This window comes from Panicum hallii, chromosome 3, assembly GCF_002211085.1.
Source record: "Panicum hallii strain FIL2 chromosome 3, PHallii_v3.1, whole genome shotgun sequence".
NCBI classification, from domain to species: Eukaryota; Viridiplantae; Streptophyta; class Magnoliopsida; order Poales; family Poaceae; genus Panicum; species Panicum hallii.
In genome coordinates, this window is record NC_038044.1 from 33,366,769 (window position 1) to 33,387,152 (window position 20,384).

The window sequence follows — 20,384 nt, forward strand, 5'->3', positions numbered from 1 at the left end:
CCTCCTCGCACCACCGGCCCACGATCCTCGCCGGCCTTTCCCCGAGCGCGCCTCCCCGAGATCCCCGGCCTTGCCATTTAAACGCACCCGCAAACCCCCCTGCACCTTATCCCCTACCTGTGGCCGCCGCCCTAAACCCTAAGCCTCTGCCCGCCTTGCTCCGCCGCACCGAGCTCCCTGCTCCACCATGGACCGGCCGCTCCGCTGCACCCTAGCCCCGGCCAAGGCCCGCATCAGCTCCGCCTGGCTGCCAGGAACCTTCCTGAGGCCTTCACGCGTGACCCCGGCCCGTGTAACGGCCGGAATTGCACCGAGGACCGCCGCCGGTGAGATGCCCCGCCACCTCGATTCCTCGCCGCCGGTGGTTCCCCGACTGTCTTAACCCCCGTAGCACCTCCGCAGGAACACCACGAGCCGAACCGTGGGGATTAGAAGCCCGGAGACGCCCTGCATCGGACCCCTCCGTGAGCTCCACGCCGACCCGCCGCTCGGACCTCACCGCCGACCACCCTGCGCTACCTCTCCGGTCAATCCGAGCCCTCGGTGAGCACCATGTGGTCCTGCTCTTCCTGTTGCGCTAGGTGTCGTAGCATCTAGGTCACCGCAGAGACCGGAACGCCGTCGCCGACGTTCCGCCGCTGCCGCTCCGCCATGGCAACACCTCTGCAGCTCAGCATGACCCCACCCGATGCCCGTTCTACCTTGCCTATGCACTGCGCATGCGCACACAACCATTTGCCACCGCTCCTATGCCCAGAACCGCACGGATGCATGCAGACCCGCCCCCGCCGCCGCGCGCGCAGCCCAGAGCACCCCCGAGCCCCGCTTTGGCCCTAGGAAGATCACGCATGACGCGCTGATCACACCAGACCCAGAGCCCGGTCGATTTGACCCCCGGGGCGCCTTGTACAGTGAAGTCCGGCAAACCCCGAGCCGCGATGCCGCGGGATTTGGTCGCCGGCGTTACAGCGCCGCCGCCCCGCGCGCCCAACCGACCCGAGCCGTCCGATCCGAAGCCCGCGGTCGAGATTAGATCCACCGTACCCCTTCAACCCGAGCCGTTAGATCCAGATCCAACAGCCCAGATTAGAAAGTACCCCTTCGGCATGGCCGCTTTGCTAAAGAGCCCCTGAGTTTCCTTGAAATCAACCAACAGTCCACGTTAGTTCAAAAGTAATTCTAGTTAATCCCCTGTTTTTGCACCGAAGCCCCTGAGCTTTCTAGATTTTGGGTCCCCAATCCAGCCTTATAGTTTTTGCACGTTAGACCCTGCGTCTGTAGGTTAATTGTGTATAAGTCCCTAGTTTTCGCGCAGAACCCCGTGGAACTTCGGTTTTCTCGCACTTAAGCCTCTAGACCTTGTTTTAGCCCTAGTTTTCGTGTCTTAGCTCCGTTTTAGGTGGTTTTCACGCTCACGCGATCGTTGTAACGTGTAGAATAGCTTTAGCTCAGTTTTGTGTGCTGTTTTATTGTATTGTTATACTGTTCCTTATTTTTTGCCCTTGTTTGCATGTATGTGCCTGTGTGGAGCATGCTTGGACGTTATGATCGTGAGTAGACGTTCAGCCACCGGAGGACTACCAGGAGCCACCTTCTTCAGAGCCCTTTGAGCAGCAGCAGGAGAACTTTGAGGAAGGCAAGTATAACATGAACATCCTATCACTTTTAAATACAATTTCATACTGCATTTTAATACTGTATGCCTATAAGGATTTCCTAGCCACTTTTATCCTTTATATAAATACCTTGGGTTGCATTTTGGTTAGTTGTGCTAGGTGCTGCGCTCTCACATTTTATGGTCCTTTTTAATTAAATTTGATTAATGATATATGCAACTTGATTATGAGAGTGGCCCTCTGTGCTGTGTGCTTGAGCGGCTCACGTCATGTTAAAATATGTTTGATTAGAAACATGGTTTAGGGGGCCAGCACGGTGCTTAGTGCTTGGTTGGCCACTCTCCATAAGGACCGGTTCATAGAGCGACAATCTGGGACAACCGCACAACCACAAGACTGGAATGGGACGGTCTTGACTTACTAATTAGGTCATTTTGGTTTGGGAGTAACTTACCTGCGGGGCAAGAGGGGTGGTAAGCTTCAATGGTCCCTGCTCCTCCGGCTTGGTCTGTGCTGTGTGCTTGTACCCCCGTGAGGTGGGCCCCATTGTCACTGATCCAGAAACCATAGCGGTTACACCTTACTAATGTGATCCTTTGTAACGGTCTTGTAGTGTGCCTGCTAGTCATCTCACCTAAGGAAGTGTGATGAACAACTAGCGTAGCTCACGACTTGTGGGTAAAGTTGTGCAACCTCTCGAGAGTGTAAAACTGGTATACTAGCCGTGCTCACGGTTATAAGCGGCCCAGATCCTCCATCTGATTAGTGAGGTTTGTCTTTGGTGGTTTGGTTTGGATTTCAGTAGACTCATGATTAATTTTAATTAATTATTTCTGTAACTTGGGTTATGGTAATTCATCCGCTTGTAGAAAATAGCTTTAATAAAATTTGCCAAGATTAAAAGCTAATGCAGTTGAGTCAGCTAACCGTAGAGCCTCATCATTCGTGTTATACTTGTTGAGTACAAGTTGTGTACTCACACTTGCCTTCTCTACTCTTCTGTTCTCTTTGGGATATCTTCAACTGCTGCTTAGCACCAGGCGACGTGGAGGACTACATCAGCGGACTTGATGATTTCTAGGCGTTTGTCTCCCAGCCGACGTCCCTGTGGCGCCCTATTCTTCATGTATTCATTTTACACTTCCGCACTCCTTGAACTGATTCTTGATTCAGTTGTAATAAAGATATTCATTTACAATTTATACGCCTTTATTTCGTGATATGTGTTGTGATATCTTGATAATTCTGTTGTATATATGCGTGACTTGATCCTGGTGCATATATGATTGCTCGATTTATGTCCTTGTAAATCGGGTGTGACAAAGGGCAAGCGCTGGTAGATCTTAATGTAGAAAGGATCAATATTGACATAGCAGCACTCTCCGTGCGCACATGGGCCATGTACTTCATTGGATCGGCTTGTGGGGACGGATGTGGTATAGGTATCCTGCTTGTGTCAGTTCGGGGGGCAGCATATTCTTTTTCAATCGGGTTGCCTACTCCTTGCACCAACAATTTAGCATAATATGAAGCGGTGCATAAGGGTATGGAATTGCTTCTTGAAGCCGGAGCGGAAGCAATAGAAATTTTTGGGGATTCAAAGTTGGATACCAAGGATACAAAATTCAGAGGCCAATGATATTGCACAGATGGCTTCGGGATACAAGGCTGTGGTAGACGGAACCGATCTTCAGGTACACCTGCTGGAACAAGGAGACTAGAGAGCTGATATCTTCAATTACTTAAAGGATCCGGCTCGTGGGGCACCTAAGAAGATAAGTTACAAGGCCATGAAGTACGTCCTGATAGGGGACGACATGTTCTACAGGACTTTAGAGGGATTGTTGCTCAAATGCTTGGGGCCGATTGAATTGAATCGGTTCTTACACGAGGTCCACGAAGGCACTCGTGGGACTCACCAATCAGCTCATAAGATGAAGTGGCTGATTAGGCGATCGGGGTATTACTGGCCCACCATGCTTGAAGATTGTTTCAAATATTATAAAGGATGTTAGGCATGTTAGAGGTTTGGAAAGATATAGATGGTACCAGCGTCAATAATGAATCATATCGTCAAACCCTGGCCATTCTGAGGTTGGGGTATGGACATGATCGGCAAAATTAATCCTCCATCTAGCAAAGGCCACCAGATCATTTTGGCCATCACGGACTATTTTACCAAGTGGGTGGAGGCCATCCCTATGAAGTCAGTGGCGTCGAAGGACGTCATCAATTTTGTTAAAGAACATATCATTCACAGGTTCGGGATTCCTCAGACCATCACAACAGATAGAGGGTCGGTCTTCATATCAGAGGAGTTCAGAAAATTCGCTACTGACATGGGTTTCAAGCTGATCAGGTCATCCCCATACTATGCTCAAGCAAATGGACAAGCAGAGGCATCCAATCAGAGCCTTATCAAGTTGATCAAGAGAAAGATCGATGAGCATCCTAGGCATTGGTATGAAGTCTTATCAGAGGCATTGTGGGCATACCGTGTTTCGTGCCACGGAGCAACAAAAACTTCACCTTATCATGTGGTGTATGGACAGGAGGCTGTATTACAGTGGGTGATTACGGCCAGCTCGAGACGCATAGAGTTCCAAAATGACCTAACAGCTAAAGAATATGTTGCTCTGATGAACGACAACATTGAGGACCTTACGGAGCTTAGACTTTGGTTACTTGAGAAGATCAAAGAAAATAAGGCCAAGGTAGCCCGCGCGTAGAACAAAAAAGTCAAGCCAAAAGTATTCCAAGTCGGAGATCTGGTTTGGGAAGCGGTGTTACCATTGGGGACTAAGGATGCAACATATGGCAAATGGTCTCCAAATTGGCATGGGCCTTATAGAGTTGACCAAGTCCTACCTAGGAACGCATATATGCTTGAGGAGTTAGATGGCGTCAAGTTTTCGGTGGCTGTCAATGGTCAACATCTCAAGAAATACTTCCCAAGTATGTGGGATGATGGGCAATAAAGCCGATGCTATGCATCAGGCTATGAGCCGATATGTTCAGTTGGCCCGTACAAGTGAAAACCGATGTTACGCATCAGGATGCACACAAGAAAAGGAGCCGATACGTTCAGTCGGCCCGTAAAAAAATATTTTGTGCCCAACACACTGAGTTGGTCAAATAGCCTGTGTATAACCATCAACTTTAGAAGTGTAATTGGAATACATGCAAGTTCTGGGCGACAACAGGACACATAAGACGAGTACAAAGTGTTCTACTAAAGAAATTCATCAATGGCCACGATAGCTTCAAGACGGACGCGACCGGCTTTTGCAATCACTGCCTCATCATCCTTGTCCTCGCCTGACACTATCTGCCAACTCAAAAGACTTAACTCTGTGAGCTCTGTCTTCAGCTGGGCAGTCAGATTCTCTGCTTCTTGTTGGGAGCGGGCTATGAGGTCCTTCTCATCCTGGATGCACTGCTCGGTTGCCCGGACTTTTGCCTTGAGGTCTTCCAACTCCCTCTCCAAAGATTGAAGTCTTTGGGAATGTGCAGAAGTGTCAGCTTTGACATCTAGAGCTGCCTTCTTCTTGTTGAGCAGTCGGCACCTCTCAGCAATATCAGCTTTTAAGGGGGCTTGTGAGCAACGGCTTCAATCCTTTGCCGAACCTTTTCTACCTTCGCCCAAAAGAAGGGAAGATGTCCGGTTGGCCAGAGTTTGAGTTGAAGGATTTCCAGGAGTTGGGGCTTGATCTCCTCAAGAATTTGCCTCACTTCGTCGGAGTCTTGGACAAAGTATCAATTGGAGCTGAGAGCAGGTCCTTTATGTGGAGAAGTTGGCTAGAGACACCAGTCGGCTATAGTTGATGATCATCTACTTCGAGTATGGCCGAGCCAACAGATGCAGGGTCAAACAAGAGCAGCTTCAAGAGGTTCAAGCCCTGAAAGAAGGCAGAAAATTAGTATGGTACAGGGAAAGGAAGATGCAAACGGCTCAAAGATATAACACACCTTTTCTTGAGAAGGATTGATAGCTGATGAGGTGACAATCAGATCCTGCAGATCCTGAAGTTTGACCAAAGTATCAACTGTCGTTGCAAGATTCTTTGGAGTTTCCAGGATCGGATCCTGGAGGTTGACCAAGGTGTCGACTATCATCATAGGATTCTCTGGAGCCTCTAGGGTTGGGTTTTCTTGGCGTGCTTGCTCTTTCCCGGTGGAAATATCCATGATATCAGCCTGCAAGCAAGGAAAGAGCAATTGAGTCGAAGTGTACCTGTTTAGAGGACCAATTCTAAAGGGACAATCCGAACCTGGTTGATGTTGGGAGCTTCTTGGTCTGTAGAAGATGGTCCAGCCGCCTTCCGAATCCTCCTAACAATCATCTTCTTCGCCTTAATCTGGGCTCGGGGGCAGCAACGTTGGAGACTCATTTTCACTTGGAGGTCGATTTTGTAGAATCAGGCTGGATCCACATTATGACCTTCGATAGGGAAGTTCCGTTCTTGCCAAAGACGACTACGGGAGCAACCGATGAGAACTTGAAAGTAGAGCCATCATCGTTCTTGGGCTCCAGACCATCCTCTTGTTGCAGAGAAAATAAACAGAATTAGAGAAGGGGTCAAGCAGAATCATGAAGAAGTACTAAACTAATGGTGATACCTCTTCCTCAGGGGCTTCATACTCAGTGTTAATCTACTTCAACATTGGCCCCAAGGCTTTCCGGAAGACTTGAGTCTTCCACATTGACCACCAATTCTCGAAGCCAATCGCCAAAAAGGTAAATGATATGTCGACAGGGATTGGGATGTCAAGATCAGTGAACATGCTATAGCATCTGTGGCTGGTGAGGGAGTCGGGCAGATCAGCTCTACTTACTGTCAGATGATGAAGGAAGAAGTGGGGAGGAATTTGCCCAAGACCAAGTTGCCGGGCTGCTACGACCGGCTGGTAAGATTCATAGCCTGGTTTGATAATTCTGTTGGAGGTGCTCATACCGATAGGAAGGAAGCAAGGATGGATCATGATGGAGTACAAATGCCGATAGCTTTCATCAGTGGCAAAGTCATCCAATCTAAAGGCGCTTGGATTTTCAAAAATTTTAGAATTTGTGTAAGGAAGGTAGATTGGATTGGTCAAACCTTGGTAGAATACTCTAAACCAGCTTGAGGCATCTTTGGGGTTCAACTTGCTACCGGGAAGACTGTATAAAGCTTGGCCAAAGCTGGTACATCTAATGCATCTCCCACTCTGATCGGGGAAGGAGTTATCGGCCAGAACAGGGAAGTTTGGTATGTGGTTCTGAAAATACAAGTGAGCCCACAACTGAATGAACCATCAGGGACCACCAGTTCTAAGTTTCTTTTGGGAGAGCAAGCTCGAAGACATCAGGTGAAGATATCTATAAACTTCCCCAAGAAACAGTTTGCCAAGGCCAATAGTATGACCTCTGGCCAGTTCATATGCTAGAGAGAGATAGTTTTTGGTTGGAGCAAGGGAAGGACCGCAAAATATGAAGTGTTCCAACCAGAGGTTTAGAAAGGTCGTATGTTCTTTCTTAGTTACAGGGCCTTTGGTTTTGATGTACTGGTTCAGGTAGGCACCCCAATTTGTGCATTCTATTTTGGAGGACAACTTAAAGGGGACCTCGGGCATTCTGTAAGTAGAGGGGCTGGGCAATGCAATGTCCAAACTAGTAATCATCACCACATCCAAGAGGGTTGGAGTCATTGGCCCATGGCCAAATAAAAAGCAGTTCAGGGTATCAGACCAAAAATAGCCGATGGTTTTCAGAAGGTTTTCATTCTTCTCGAGGGGGATAATGACAGAGATAGAGCATCGGCTATTCCTATGGGTTCCCATTGGGCTGGTAGGCTTTTGCTACTCTGTTATACCAAGATACCCAGCCCTCGGGAGGATTTGGCCAGGCACGCAGGCTGTCGGCCCAGGAATTTAAGTCCACATCTTGGCTTATGAATGGGATTCAATTGGCCTCACAAGAAATCAAATCTGTTGGACGCTCAAAGAATGAGGCCCAAGACAAAAGGAATTGGGGAGAGAAGGATGCGGCAAAAGAATGTCTGAAACCTGAAGAATCGATAAGAGCCAAATAACAGGAAAGGATCATTTAATGCTTCAAGGGTTCAAATAATTACTTCATTAAATTAGCGAAAGGTTGGAGTTTTACCTTCAGACCAAGGACGCCCGCATCGGCATTCAAGGGTTGCACCATCTGAAGCTCCAATGGTGATCGAAGGCTCGAGATTGGATCTAGCGTTTGCTTTGCAAGTCTTGAGTTCGCGTTCTATGGCTTTGATCTGGATTTTGTGATTGAATTTATGAGCGGAAGTTTTTAGAACGCAACTTGGATTCGGGGAACCTATGTAGATCTATTTCGGGAAAGTTCTGGAGTTAAGCAGAAGATGAAATTGCTTCAAGGATCAACTTAGATCCGGATCGGTATTTTGAGGAGAGGAACCAATGCGTTGCCATCGGCTCCTGGTGAATCGGCTTCTCAACATTTGTTAACCAAACATAAGATTTCCTTCATAGGGAAGATCATTACAAACGGGGAGCCGATTACTCCTAAAGCCGATCTATTAGCTCTGTACATGGCAGTTGTTGCTAATCCTACGAACTATCACCAGTAAGTGCCTGAGACCTTGCGGCGCTTGATCGGATGGGCTACGCTAGTGTTGCTGTCGTCGTCGCTGCCGTCATCTCCAACACTGTCACTGCTGTAGCCAATGCCGCCATTGGTTTCTTTATCGTCCTCTGACGACCCGCCATGTAGGAAGCCTCCTGCTGCCGAGACATGTCATCATCGTCATCTTCATTCAGTTCCCCGCCAAGGAGGAGCTGGAGATCTTCGCCGTCGGTCAGGGATTCATCATCCTCTGACCAGGTTTGGAAATCCCACTCCTCTGCATCCTAGTGCAGAGGAGCGCAAGCTTCATAGGCAGCTGTGGGGGTCGAACTCTGGGGTCATCTCTCGATTTGTCTCGAAGTCAATGGAGATGACGGAGGAAGCAGAGGATGAGGAAGCCATTGCGGGAGAAGGAGAGGTGGACTGCGGTAGTTGCTATCAGCTCGAGGAAGAAGATGAATGAATAGGTTGCCAGGTCGAGTATATAAAGACAGGAATGGGATACGGATCGGCACCGTGATGATTTCGAAGAAGTTAGATGCAGAGTAGTCACATCCCGTGGAAGTGGAAGTGGCACGCATGTACGGATTTTGGAAGTCGAAGAGGCGAGGTGATGGAAAGGAAAAAAATGGTTTCGGAATTATTATTGCCGAAACCAGAGGGGCATGTGTTATCGCCATAATTTGACTGGGCCAAAAGGTGGGCCGCGAGCAAGATGGGCTCAAAGGATAATTGTAATGGGCTTACGAATTAGCTCTTGCGCGGCCGGTTTAAGGCTAGATTGGCCATGTATCTAGTTTAAGTTAGTTTAGATATAGATAGTCAGGATTTGTGTCATAGTGGATCTGGATTGGTTAGGAGAGGCAAGTCAACAGACTATAAATATGTACCCTAGACTATGAATAAAAAACAAAAAGAAGCATTCGCAAACAACACTCGGCGCATCACCACCCCTGTTTTAGGGTTTCTCTCGGGTAAGTGCCATGCAGCCCCGATCACGCTTCGCATGATCGGGGCAGCATCATTCCTACCTATTTATCTTTGTGTTTCTTGTGCTGAAGAGTTGTTGATGGCAAGTAACACTAATTACCTTAGCGCTTATAGGGATGCATCGGCTTTTATATTGTACGCACGCATTGTTTGTTACCTGTAAACGTTTTGCTGTCCTCATGCCCGATCTCGGGGGTAAGGGCAGTACCTTGCTCTATTTTGATTAGTAGATCCAATCTGTTAAGGTTAGTCTTTGTTCATTAAAGATTTAGCTTGAGATCTGCATGATTAGGCCCTTCAAACGAGTTGAATGATCCGACAATACGTTTGATACTTTATATTGATCTAAAGAGGGATGATTCTGGAAATCGGCTTTCTGCTGGTTTTAGGCCTCTGTTTAGGTTTAACTATGTGTAGGATGTTATTCTGTTATCTTTCATGTTTGTTAGGCTTAACTACGTGTAGGATGTTCCGGTCATGTGGTGAAAGCTTTAACCGTCGTAGATTGAATTAGCCTGTTGATTACAGAGCAAGTTTATATTATCATCAGATTTGTGTATTATGCTTAAACGAACAGATCCAATCTGATATTGGGGAGTAATCGGCTCTTTGCAGCCGATTGCGGGGATCACCCGAAGAGCCGATCATGGCTCGGACTAATGTTTGAACATGTCTGTGCATGCAGGAAACTAACTGAAACCACATCTACACCTTCCTGATCAAGTATAGGTCAGGTGGCACGCCTAGCAGATCAAGACGCTAGGTCGTGTGCCAGATCTTGGGCCGTTGACCGGGGGATCGGGGCCCACCAGCAGTCCCGGGAGCCTCCCGGCTCCTGGCGTTGCCTGTCGCTGCTCGCCGGTGGGTTTCGACTGACAACAAGAACACAAGCAAGAACAAGGAAGAATGCAACTAAAATTGCAGATGTATGATTAACTCACAAAGTTGGGGTCTCACAAACCGGCGAAGGGCGAAACTATTCTTGATAGAATAATCTAAGCATAACCCAAACCCTAACTTGGGCTAATCTACTGAATATAAAGTGTTCAGGGGTGTGCAAGACCCCTGGATGCACCCATAATGGGCTCCAATACGATACACAGGCCAACAGCCCAAAAGATGGCGGCGCAGCTATGACATTCAGGTACTTAGAAGATAGGCATATTAAATTTTAGTATATGTTATGTCAGACCCGGGGCCACGGGGCTGTGTACATCAAGGAGTCTGTATTGGGCCAGGGGATAGGATGTGTCCTGTACCTCATTTATGTTGTATTCTACCCGCATGCGGAGTAGAACTAGTCGATGCAGAAGGAAACTACTCGAGTTGTACTTGAGTACGATTCTTAAGCTAGTATCAGGCTAGGATTCATGTAACCTGTTCCCCCGGATATATAAGGGCAGGCAGGGACCCCCTCAAAACCAAGATCACCAGATCAACCTCAAGGCAATACAAACCATCATACAGGACGTAGGGCATTACGCATATTGCGGCCTGAACCTGTCTAAATCTTGTGTTGTCTGCACCTTCGAGTTCCTGATCTCGGTGCATCCCAACCTAAAACCTACCACCTTGGGTATACCCCTCGGTGGGCAGCCGGATAAAACCCGACAGCTAGCGCGCCAGGTAGGGGTGCGCATCAGAGATCTGCTGGAGAACTCGATGGCTCTTTTCAAGTTCCCCAGTCCCGTGCTCCCTGAGGGCACAACTTTTGTTTTTGGCTCATGGGTCTGCGTTGCCAACGGCGCGGGCGGATTCCGTCGGCACATCGTCGACGACACCATTAAGCTAAAAACATTCGCCGCAAGGCTCGATGACTTTGTCGATAATCTCGACGAGTTGCCGTTTTTTGATTCTGCCAGGGAAACCGAGGCAGTGTTTTTCACTACTGTTCCTTTCTCTGAGTTGGAGAAGGACTTGGACTCTCTGCTCCAGGCTGGGGGTTTCGAAGCCACCGCATGTCGGGGGGCTGAGGATCACCTGGCTACTTGTGGACTGATGATCACCACCACCTCCGAAGGACGAATCGTTCATTGGAAGGGGATGGATCTGTCCGATCAACTCGGACATGAAGACCGCTTGGTAGCCCACCTTGAACCTTTGCCTTTTCAGGAGGGCAGGGCGTTCGCTACCATCACCGAAGGCTCGACTCAACTAGTCGAAGCCTCCTCTGAAGAACTCGCAACCCGCCAGGTGCTGATGGCGGAGGAGGGGGATGACGATGCCCTCATCCCCATCGGCGCACTTGACGGGATATCAGAAGATGAAGACACTGCCGATGCTGTCGACAAGAACGACGCCGAGCGCGACGCGCGGCGTGCCAGGAATAGAGCTCGTGCGGTTCGTAGAAGGTGGGCCAATGAGCGCATACGTTCTGCACAGCGCGAACTCGACGTTGAACTCGCCGCCGCAGATGAACGAGGCTTCAGGACTCCTGTGGCCAACATCGCTCGGGTAACAGCGCTACTCGAGCGAAGTAACGATCCCAACGTTCTACAAGCACTCCGCTACGCCCAACGGGCATGGATCCAGCTGGACCAGTAGGCCCCTGCATCACTCGTCGGGGATGAGCGCGTCGGAGATAGCCGGAGCCAAGCCCCAAGTCGACCAACAGGCGATCGCCCGCGACCCCAACGCAGCAATAACAACGATGGTGCGGGTGGGAGTTAGGTCACCGGAGGGAGGCGGCAGCCACCTCCGGCGAACAACCTGAGGCAGCCCATTCGCCCACGTCAACAACCGAGCCTTCGCCAGAAGATTAATGAAGGGCGCGACGTCCGGTCAGTCCTCAATTCGAGGTGACGGGAACGCGAGGTAAGTGAGCGGGACGATGCTGACTGCAGCAACCGTTTTCCTGCGTTCACTACGAGATTCAACAGCTACAAGTACCCGGAGGGTTTCAAGCCGATCGGCATCACCAAGTATGACGGTAAGCAGGTCGCCCAACAATGGCTCCGCTGTTACTCCACTGCCATTGAGGTGGCCGGTGGCTCCAACACTACCAAAGTCGTCTACTTTCCGATGGCTTTGGAGCCTGCGCCGTTGACTTGGCTGGAAAGCCTCTCCAACGACTCCATCGACTCCTGGGAGGGCCTCAAGAAGGTTTTCATCGACAACTTCCAGGTGGCGATAACCCATGCAAGAACCCGGCATGACCTCGCCCAGTGCAAGCAGGAGCGTAACGAACTCCTCCGGTCCTACACCCGCCGTTTCTTCGACGTGCGGGCCACCATCGCCAACATCATGGAGGAGGACATTATCGACTGCTTCTACAACGGCCTAACGGACCCAGGTATATATCGTGATTTTGGGCGTAACAGGTCGAAGACGGTTGCAGGACTACGTGACATGATGCACGACTGGTCCGAACAAGAAGAAAAGATGCGCGAGAGGTTTCCAAGACGCACCGACCTCAACCAGAAGCGCAACAACGACAACCGGGCTGACAAAGGCCAGTTGGACTTTTCGGGTTCCTCCCAAAAACGCAAGCCAGACGATCTCGTCGCGACTGTGGAATGTCCTTCACGCGGCAAGAAGTCGACCACGCAGGAGCAGTTTGAAAAGCTCCTGCAGAAGAAGTGCCCATGGTGCATCAACTCCAAACACGCAGCGATCGACTGCTTTCAGCTCAAGCGCACATTTGGCTCCCCTGGAAACGGCAAGAAGAACAAGTCGACGGGCAAAGAGCCCGAAGACGAGGACCAAGAAGATAAATCTGAGACAGCCAAGTTCCAGGATGCCTCCGAAACTGTCAATGTTATCTTTGGTGGTGATGAAGATTTTTGTCCCAAGCGAGAACAGAAGTTGCTGCTATGGGAAATTCTATCCATCGAGCCGGCGGTACCACGACCACTCCGATGGTCGGAGGTCCCCATATCATTTTCCCGTACTGACTAGTGGACCAGCTTTTCCGAACCTGGGAAGTTTCCATTGGTGCTGGATCCCGTGGTCGCAGAAGTCAAGCTCACTCGGGTTCTCATCGATGGCGGGAGCGGACTTAATCTTATCTTCGCCAGTACGCTGAAGAAGATGGGTCTGGACCTGACCAACAAGCTTGTTCCGAGCAAGGCTCCTTTTTATGGTATTGTTCCTGGCAATGCCGCGCACCCGCTTGGAACGGTCGTTCTCCCAGTCACTTTCGGGACGAGGGAGAATTACCGAACCGAGTTCATCAAGTTCGAGGTGGCCAACTTCGAATCTTCCTACCACGCTATACTGGGGAGGCTGGCGCTCGCTAAGTTCATGGTGGTGCCGCATTACGTCTACTTACTTCTCAAGATGCCAGGATGCAGCGGCGTGCTCACGCTCCGAGGCAACTTGAATTAGTCCTATGATTTCAACCAAGAGGCCATCTAGTATGCATCGACTTCCCACGTGCCAGATGCTTCCGGAGGAGTACTCGCGGCCGCACAGCAACTTTCTCAAGCCGAACTGGATATCTCGACGAAGAAGGCAAGCCAATCAGGCGTCAAGTCAACAGGCGATGTGGCTCTCAAGTCGATCTAGCTCCAAAAAGGCGACTCATCCAAGACAGCCATCATCCGCGCGGGCTTGGGTGACAAATAGGAACTCGCGCTCGTCAGTTTCCTGCGGGCTAACCGAGACATATTCATATGGAAACCATGATATGCCAGGGGTGCCCAAGGAGCTGATCGAGCATAGTCTTAATGTGTATCCACAAGTTGTACCAAAGAAGCAACGACTTCGTCGTTTTGCCCCTGATAAATGGGAGGCTATCAAACAGGAAATAGCTAAACTCCTCGCGGCTGGATTCATTAAAGAAGTAATCCACCTAGAGTGGGTAGCTAACCCTGTTCTTGTATTGAAAAAGAATAAAGAATGGAGAATGTGTGTCGATTATACCGATCTCAACAAGCATTGCCCGAAGGATCACTTTGGGCTCCCTCGCATCGACCAGGTAGTCGACTCAACCGCAGGTTGAGTACTGCTATGTTTCCTTAATTGTTATTCAGGGTACCATCAGATTTCTCTCAAGGAGGAAGACCAAATCAAGACCACGTTCATCACCCCGTTTGGGACTTATGCCTACAAGACAATGTCCTTCGGGTTGAAAAACGTAGGCGCTACCTATCAGCGTGCAATCCAGATGTGCTTCGCTGATCAGTTACACCGGAATGTGGAAGCCTACGTGGACGACGTGGTCGTGAAGACCAGAAGTCCCGAGGGCCTGATCGCGGATCTGGAGGAAACTTTCGCCAGCCTACGGAAATATCGATGGAAGCTCAATCCGACCAAGTGCATTTTCGGCATTCCTTCGGGTAAATTGCTCGGGTTCATCGTGAGTAACCGGGGCATCGAGGCCAACCCGGAAAAGATCACAGCCATCACTGATATGGAGGCACCTACCACAATCAAAGATGTGCAAAAACTTACAGGGTGCATGGCAGCCCTTAACAGGTTCATCTCCCGACTAGGGGAGAGAGGACTTCCTTTTTTCAAGCTCTTGAAACGCCAAGATAAATTTCACTGGATAGAGGAAGCCGAGCGGGCCCCGCAGGACCTCAAACAGCACCTACAGTCGCCCCCGATCCTCACAGCACCATTGCCGGGTGAGACCCTCTTACTTTACATTGCGGCAACTACTCATGTTATCAGCAGTGCCATTGTTGTCGAGCGCTCCGAGGAAGCCCATGCGTTTGGTGTGCAGAGGCCTGTTTACTTCATCAGTGAAGTACTCTCAGAGTCTAAGGTGCGGTACCCGACAGTCTAGAAGCTTCTTTATGGCATACTGGTTACTTCACAGAAATTACGCCACTACTTCGAAGACTACCAGATCACTGTGATCACAGACTTCCCGTTGGTGGATATCCTACACAATCAGGACGCCACGGGCCGTATTTCAAAGTGGCAGTGGAACTAGGGGCTTTGTCGATCGACTTCAAGCCACGCACTGTGATCAAGTCCCAAGCTCTAGTCGACTTCATGGCAGAGTGGAGGGAAAATCAAGTTCCAACCCCAGTCGACAAGCCAGAGCATTGGACCATGTATTTCGATGGTTCTCTCAAGCTCGACGGCGGTGGTGCTGGCGTGTTGTTCATATCCCCAAGAGGCGAACAACTCAAGTACGTCCTCCAAATCCTCTGGGAGGTATCCAACAATGAAGCCGAGTATGAAGCCTTGCTTCACGGGCTTCGTTTGGCGATATCACTAGGGATCAAGCGGCTACTTGTCTACGGTGATTCTCTTTTGGTCCTCCAGCAGGTCAACAAAGAGTGGGACTGCAATAAAGAGACCGTGGAGGTCTATGTACAAGAGGTCCGCAAACTAGAGAACAAATTCTCTGGCTTAGAAGTTCATCATGTGCTACGGGAGCACAATGTCGCTGCTGATGCCTTGTCTAAGCTGGGTTCAACCCGAGCACAACTCCCAGCAGGGGTATTCGTACAAGAGTTGAAGCAACCGTCCATCAGCCCTTCACCACAATTCTCCACCGGCACTGGCTCTGTACAGCCAGACCGGGAGGTTATGCTGGTTGGCGAGGACTTGAGAGGACCCTTTATCGACTTCATCTGAGACCTCGTATTACCGGTAGGGATGGATCCCAAGAGCGCTGATGCCGCCTGCATCATGCGATGGAGCAAGGGGTTCGTCTTACTCGCAGACAGGCTGTATCGACGTGGTGCACGGTCTGGCGTGCTTATGAAGTGCGTCACAACAGAGGAGGGCCAGGACATCTTGTGAGAGATACACGAGGGCGTATGCGGTAACCATGCAGCATCACGCACGCTAGTCGGCAAAGCGTATCGAGCTAGCTTTTGGTGGCCCACCGCCGTGTCTGACGCTGAGGACCTGGTGCGACGATGTCAGAATTGTCAGTTCTTCGGCAAGCAATCACATGTCCCGGCTCACAACCTTATTACCATACCACCTTCCTGGCCGTTTGCATGCTGGAGCCTTGACATGATTGGGCCCTTTGCAACAGCGCCAGGGGGGTTTACTCATGTCCTTGTGGCTATCGACAAGTTTACCAAGTGGATCGGGTTCAAACCGATCACCAAGCTTACTCCAGACAGGGTGGTCGACTTCATCTCTGATATCTTGCATCGTTTCGGCTTCCCCAACACTATTATCACTGATTTGGGTTCAAATTTCACGGCCAACCAATTCTGGGAATTCTGTGAAAATTCATCCATCGAGGTCAAGTACATTTCAGTGGCACACCCAAGGGCAAATGGGCAAGTCGAGCGGGCAAACGGCTTGATCATTGATGGTCTCAAGAAAAGACTTTATGACGCCAATACCAAAAAGGGTGGGAAGTGGATACACGAGTTGCCACACGTTGTCTGGGGGCTCACGATTCAGCCGTCCAAAGCCACAGGGCAGACTCCGTTCTTTCTGGTTTACGGCTCCGAGGCGATTCTCCCAGCGACATCATGTGGAAATCCCCAAGGGTCGAGATGTGTACATAAGGCGAGGTGGACGAAGCACGACAGTTGGAGCTGGATTCTGTCGAAGAGGCTCGCTGCTCTGCTCTCGTTAAGTCAGCCCGTTACCTGCAGGGGATCTGGCGATATCATGATCGCAACATTAAGGAACGGTCGATTAGCATAGGCGACCTCGTCCTTCGTCGCGTTCAGTATGAGTCGGGTTTGCACAAGCTTAACTCAAGATGAGAGGGACCTTTCATCGTCAAGAGGGTTACAAGACCAGGATCTTATCGACTACAACACCCCGACGGTCAGGATGTACCCAATTCATGGAATATACAACACCTGCGACGTTTCTACCCTTAAGGGGACTTGTCCCCAGTTCCTGTACGCGCCATGATTATTTTCCTTTTGTGGGTCCATATGGTGGCTTTTTGTGCCACACGACCCGAAAGGTAGTTTCTCGAATACACTGCGGAGGCTATGGCCACGCCCATATTATTCAAATCAACTTTTTGCTACACGCATTTGTGTCGTCATGATGATAATCATGTCTTTTCCAGACTCGTTGGGCTCGACTTGTTTGGGTCTTATCTAACTTGTTTGGCTTGTCCCTTCGCTGGGCTGTATCAACTACCCCTGATGTCGTTATACTCAGGGTAGTTTTTGACTGTTTGCTATGAGACATCCTAGTCGCTGCGCCACATATTGCGCGCTCCGGGCAAGGTGGATCCGCTCGGTCGGATTCCATCTGGCTTATCCGACAAGCTCCCGTGCAGAGCTATATCGGCTACCTTCTAAGTCGTTGCACTCAGAAGTACCAGGTCTTTGCCTCAGGCGGGACAATACTCTCAGAGTTCTCATAAGGCTACATAAGAAATAACTGCGGTCTCTTATATTATGAAAGGCTTAAACACTAAGGGTTCAGTTTTGGACCATGTTTCCTACAATTTTTTTAGCTACCGGCCTGGTTTCTACCAAGTACTCGCGGAATTTCTCATCAGTGCAGTCGGCAGCTACGCCCCCTGCGAGTACTTCAAGTCGAGCCCTCGACCAGTATGATCTTACTAGCCCTAAGGCGTGGCCCACGTAGGTGGCGGCGGCCTTGGTGACGAAGTCCAAGATTCTTTGTGGCGCTCCACGAAGCCGATCTATCAGTGGGGGCTCGCCTTCGGAGTTGTCCTCCCGTGGGTCCACCATCTCAACAAGCTCTTGAGCTTCCGCCTTCAGCTCCTCCAGCTCTTTCTGGTGTTTCTCTTTCTCTTCGCCTAGAGTCTTGATCTGCTGGAGGCAATCGATGAATTGCTTCTCCGTGTTGGCCATCACCTTCTGCAGATTCTCGACTTCATCTGCGCGGTGATTGAGCATGTTCTTCAAGTCAGTAAGCAGCTCTTCTTTATAATTTACGATTTTCTTAATTTCTGCGGTGATGAACAGGTTTCAGAATACACAATCATCGCCAAAAGATACAAGCTCGCGCGTAAGATCCCTCATACCTTGATGCGCTTTTCGCTGCTCTTTGAGTTGGCCTCGAAGCTCGGCGTTAGCGCGCTCCAGACTGGTCCGCTCCCGCGTCAGTTCGTCAATGCGCCTTTTGGATTCTTCCAGCCTGGTGGCCTGCTCTTGGGTCTTCTTGCTCGTATCCTGCTCATTTCCAGTGGCTTGAGATGAACGATCCAACCACACTCAGCATCAGTAGGGCATGTGACTCTTACCTGGGCAAACTTGCTAATGGCTTGGAGTATATCTTCAATTTCTTCTCCAAGGGCGGGCTGCGCGCCAGTCCCCTCTACAGCTCCCACCACCTCAACGACTGATGGCTGGGCGGCTGTTGCAAGAAAGTAACTGTTAAACAAGTGACGACTACGGCTGAGGGTAGCCGGATACTTTACCTGCACTCTCGGCGGGCCAGTGAACGGCGATCTCGACTCGCTCATCGCCACCGGCTTCGCGTTCTGCTTGCTGGGGCTCACGCGGCGGTGAACTAGGCAAGGTTGCAGCCGCTACTTCTGCTGGTTCCGGTGCGCTGGTTGGCTTGGGCGAGGGCTCGGGGGCTGGAGGAGCCAACTCGAGTCCTGGCTCGTCTAGCACCACTGCTGTCGTGGGCCTGTTCCAGACAACATAACGTTTTGATATTTTGAATCTCATACATGGCTAACGACGGGATCCAGAGCAGTTCTTACACGTGAGATCGGGTTATTGCTGGCTCCCTAAACGCCAGCCTCAGTGGTTTCTTCACCACGGCGTTGGCAGCTGGAGGTGAAGGCATACAAGTCGAGGGGGCTGGCAGTGCCGGCGTGGCGATGGCCGTGGAACCCACCGCTGGCGGTGGAGCTGCTTCAGTCGAGGGCGCGAGCTCCCTCAATACAGCGCCCGCCACGGCGATTGTTACGTCATCTGCAGGAGAAGGCGACGGGTCCGCCCCATCAGCCTCTGTGGATCTGGTTTCCGGTGCATCATTCCCGGTTGGGGGTGTTTCAACTACCCTCTATCGCTGGGGGCTGGGCAAAGAAGACGAAGGTCTACAAACACAGAGTTGTCATCAGTATTCCGCAGAACTACTCAACAAATTTAAAGTTTGACAAGCACTTACCCGGCCAGGTCGGTGGTGCTGGCTTTGCGTTTCCGTATCTCCCGGCGCCGCCGGGGGATTAGAGACGCGTCATCGAATAACTCCACAGATGATTCGGAGGAGTTGTTTGCTTGCGCCCTCTCCCCGGTTGCCTGGCTGCCCTCGGCCGACTCGTTGCCAGCGGTTCTTGATCTCTTTGCTTCGGCCGCGGCGCTGGGCAACGTGTGATAGGGTCGAGGCTGATCGGGTTGCGGCGGGTAACTCTGGTACAGTGCCATTTGATCCTATGTCAAAGTTCATCAATCAGTCTTAGCTCTCCATATCAAAGGAGAAGTCGAGAAGTTGAACACTTATCGGTCGATTCTGGGCTGTAAATCCCGCTGGAACATAAGGGACGGATTCTACATCCAGCAGGATTCGCTTGACGCGAACAAGCGCGGCGTCGTCTCCAAGTTCCTCAGCGCACATACGAGATGGGTCTTCAGTACCCATGTACTCGAATCCTAATGTATGGCGCTGTTGGATGGGTTGAATTCGGCGTTTGAAGAATGACAACATCACGGATGCCCCGGTTACCCCCATCTCTTTGTGTGCGGTGATCAACTCTAGCAGCTCATTCACCTGGTCCATCTCTACTTTCACGGGCTCCAGTGTCCATTCGGGGCGCTGAACAGGAGATTTGCCTGAACGCACAGGGAGTTGGGGGGCGTGGTTCGCAATGTAGAACCATTGCTGTTTCCACCCGGGGATATTGGAAGGAAATTTGTAAGATATGTATTTATCACTGGCATGTTGCCTAAGTTGGATACCAGCACCCCCTATCACAGATGGATTTTTGGCGGTTGGCTGGGGCTTCATGCGGAAAAGATAGCGGAAAAGAGCCCAATGGGGCTCAATTCCAAGGAAGGCTTCACAGAAGTGGATGAAAATTGAGATGTGGCAAATTGAGTTAGGGTTGAGGTGTTGCAGCTCAATCCCATAGAAATAAAGAAGGCCACGGAAGAACGAACAAGTGGGGAGGGCCAGACCCCGTTCAGAAAAAGCACAAAAGGATACGATCTCGTCGACGTTTTCCCTCGGGAAAGGATCGCGAAGGGCAAGGCGCTAATTGATGAGATTTCTCTCTTGAAGCAGACCCCCCAGCACTAAATTTGCAAGATGGTGGCGAGAGCACTTACTAATTGACCACTCGCTGGTTGCTGCTTGCGCCTCTT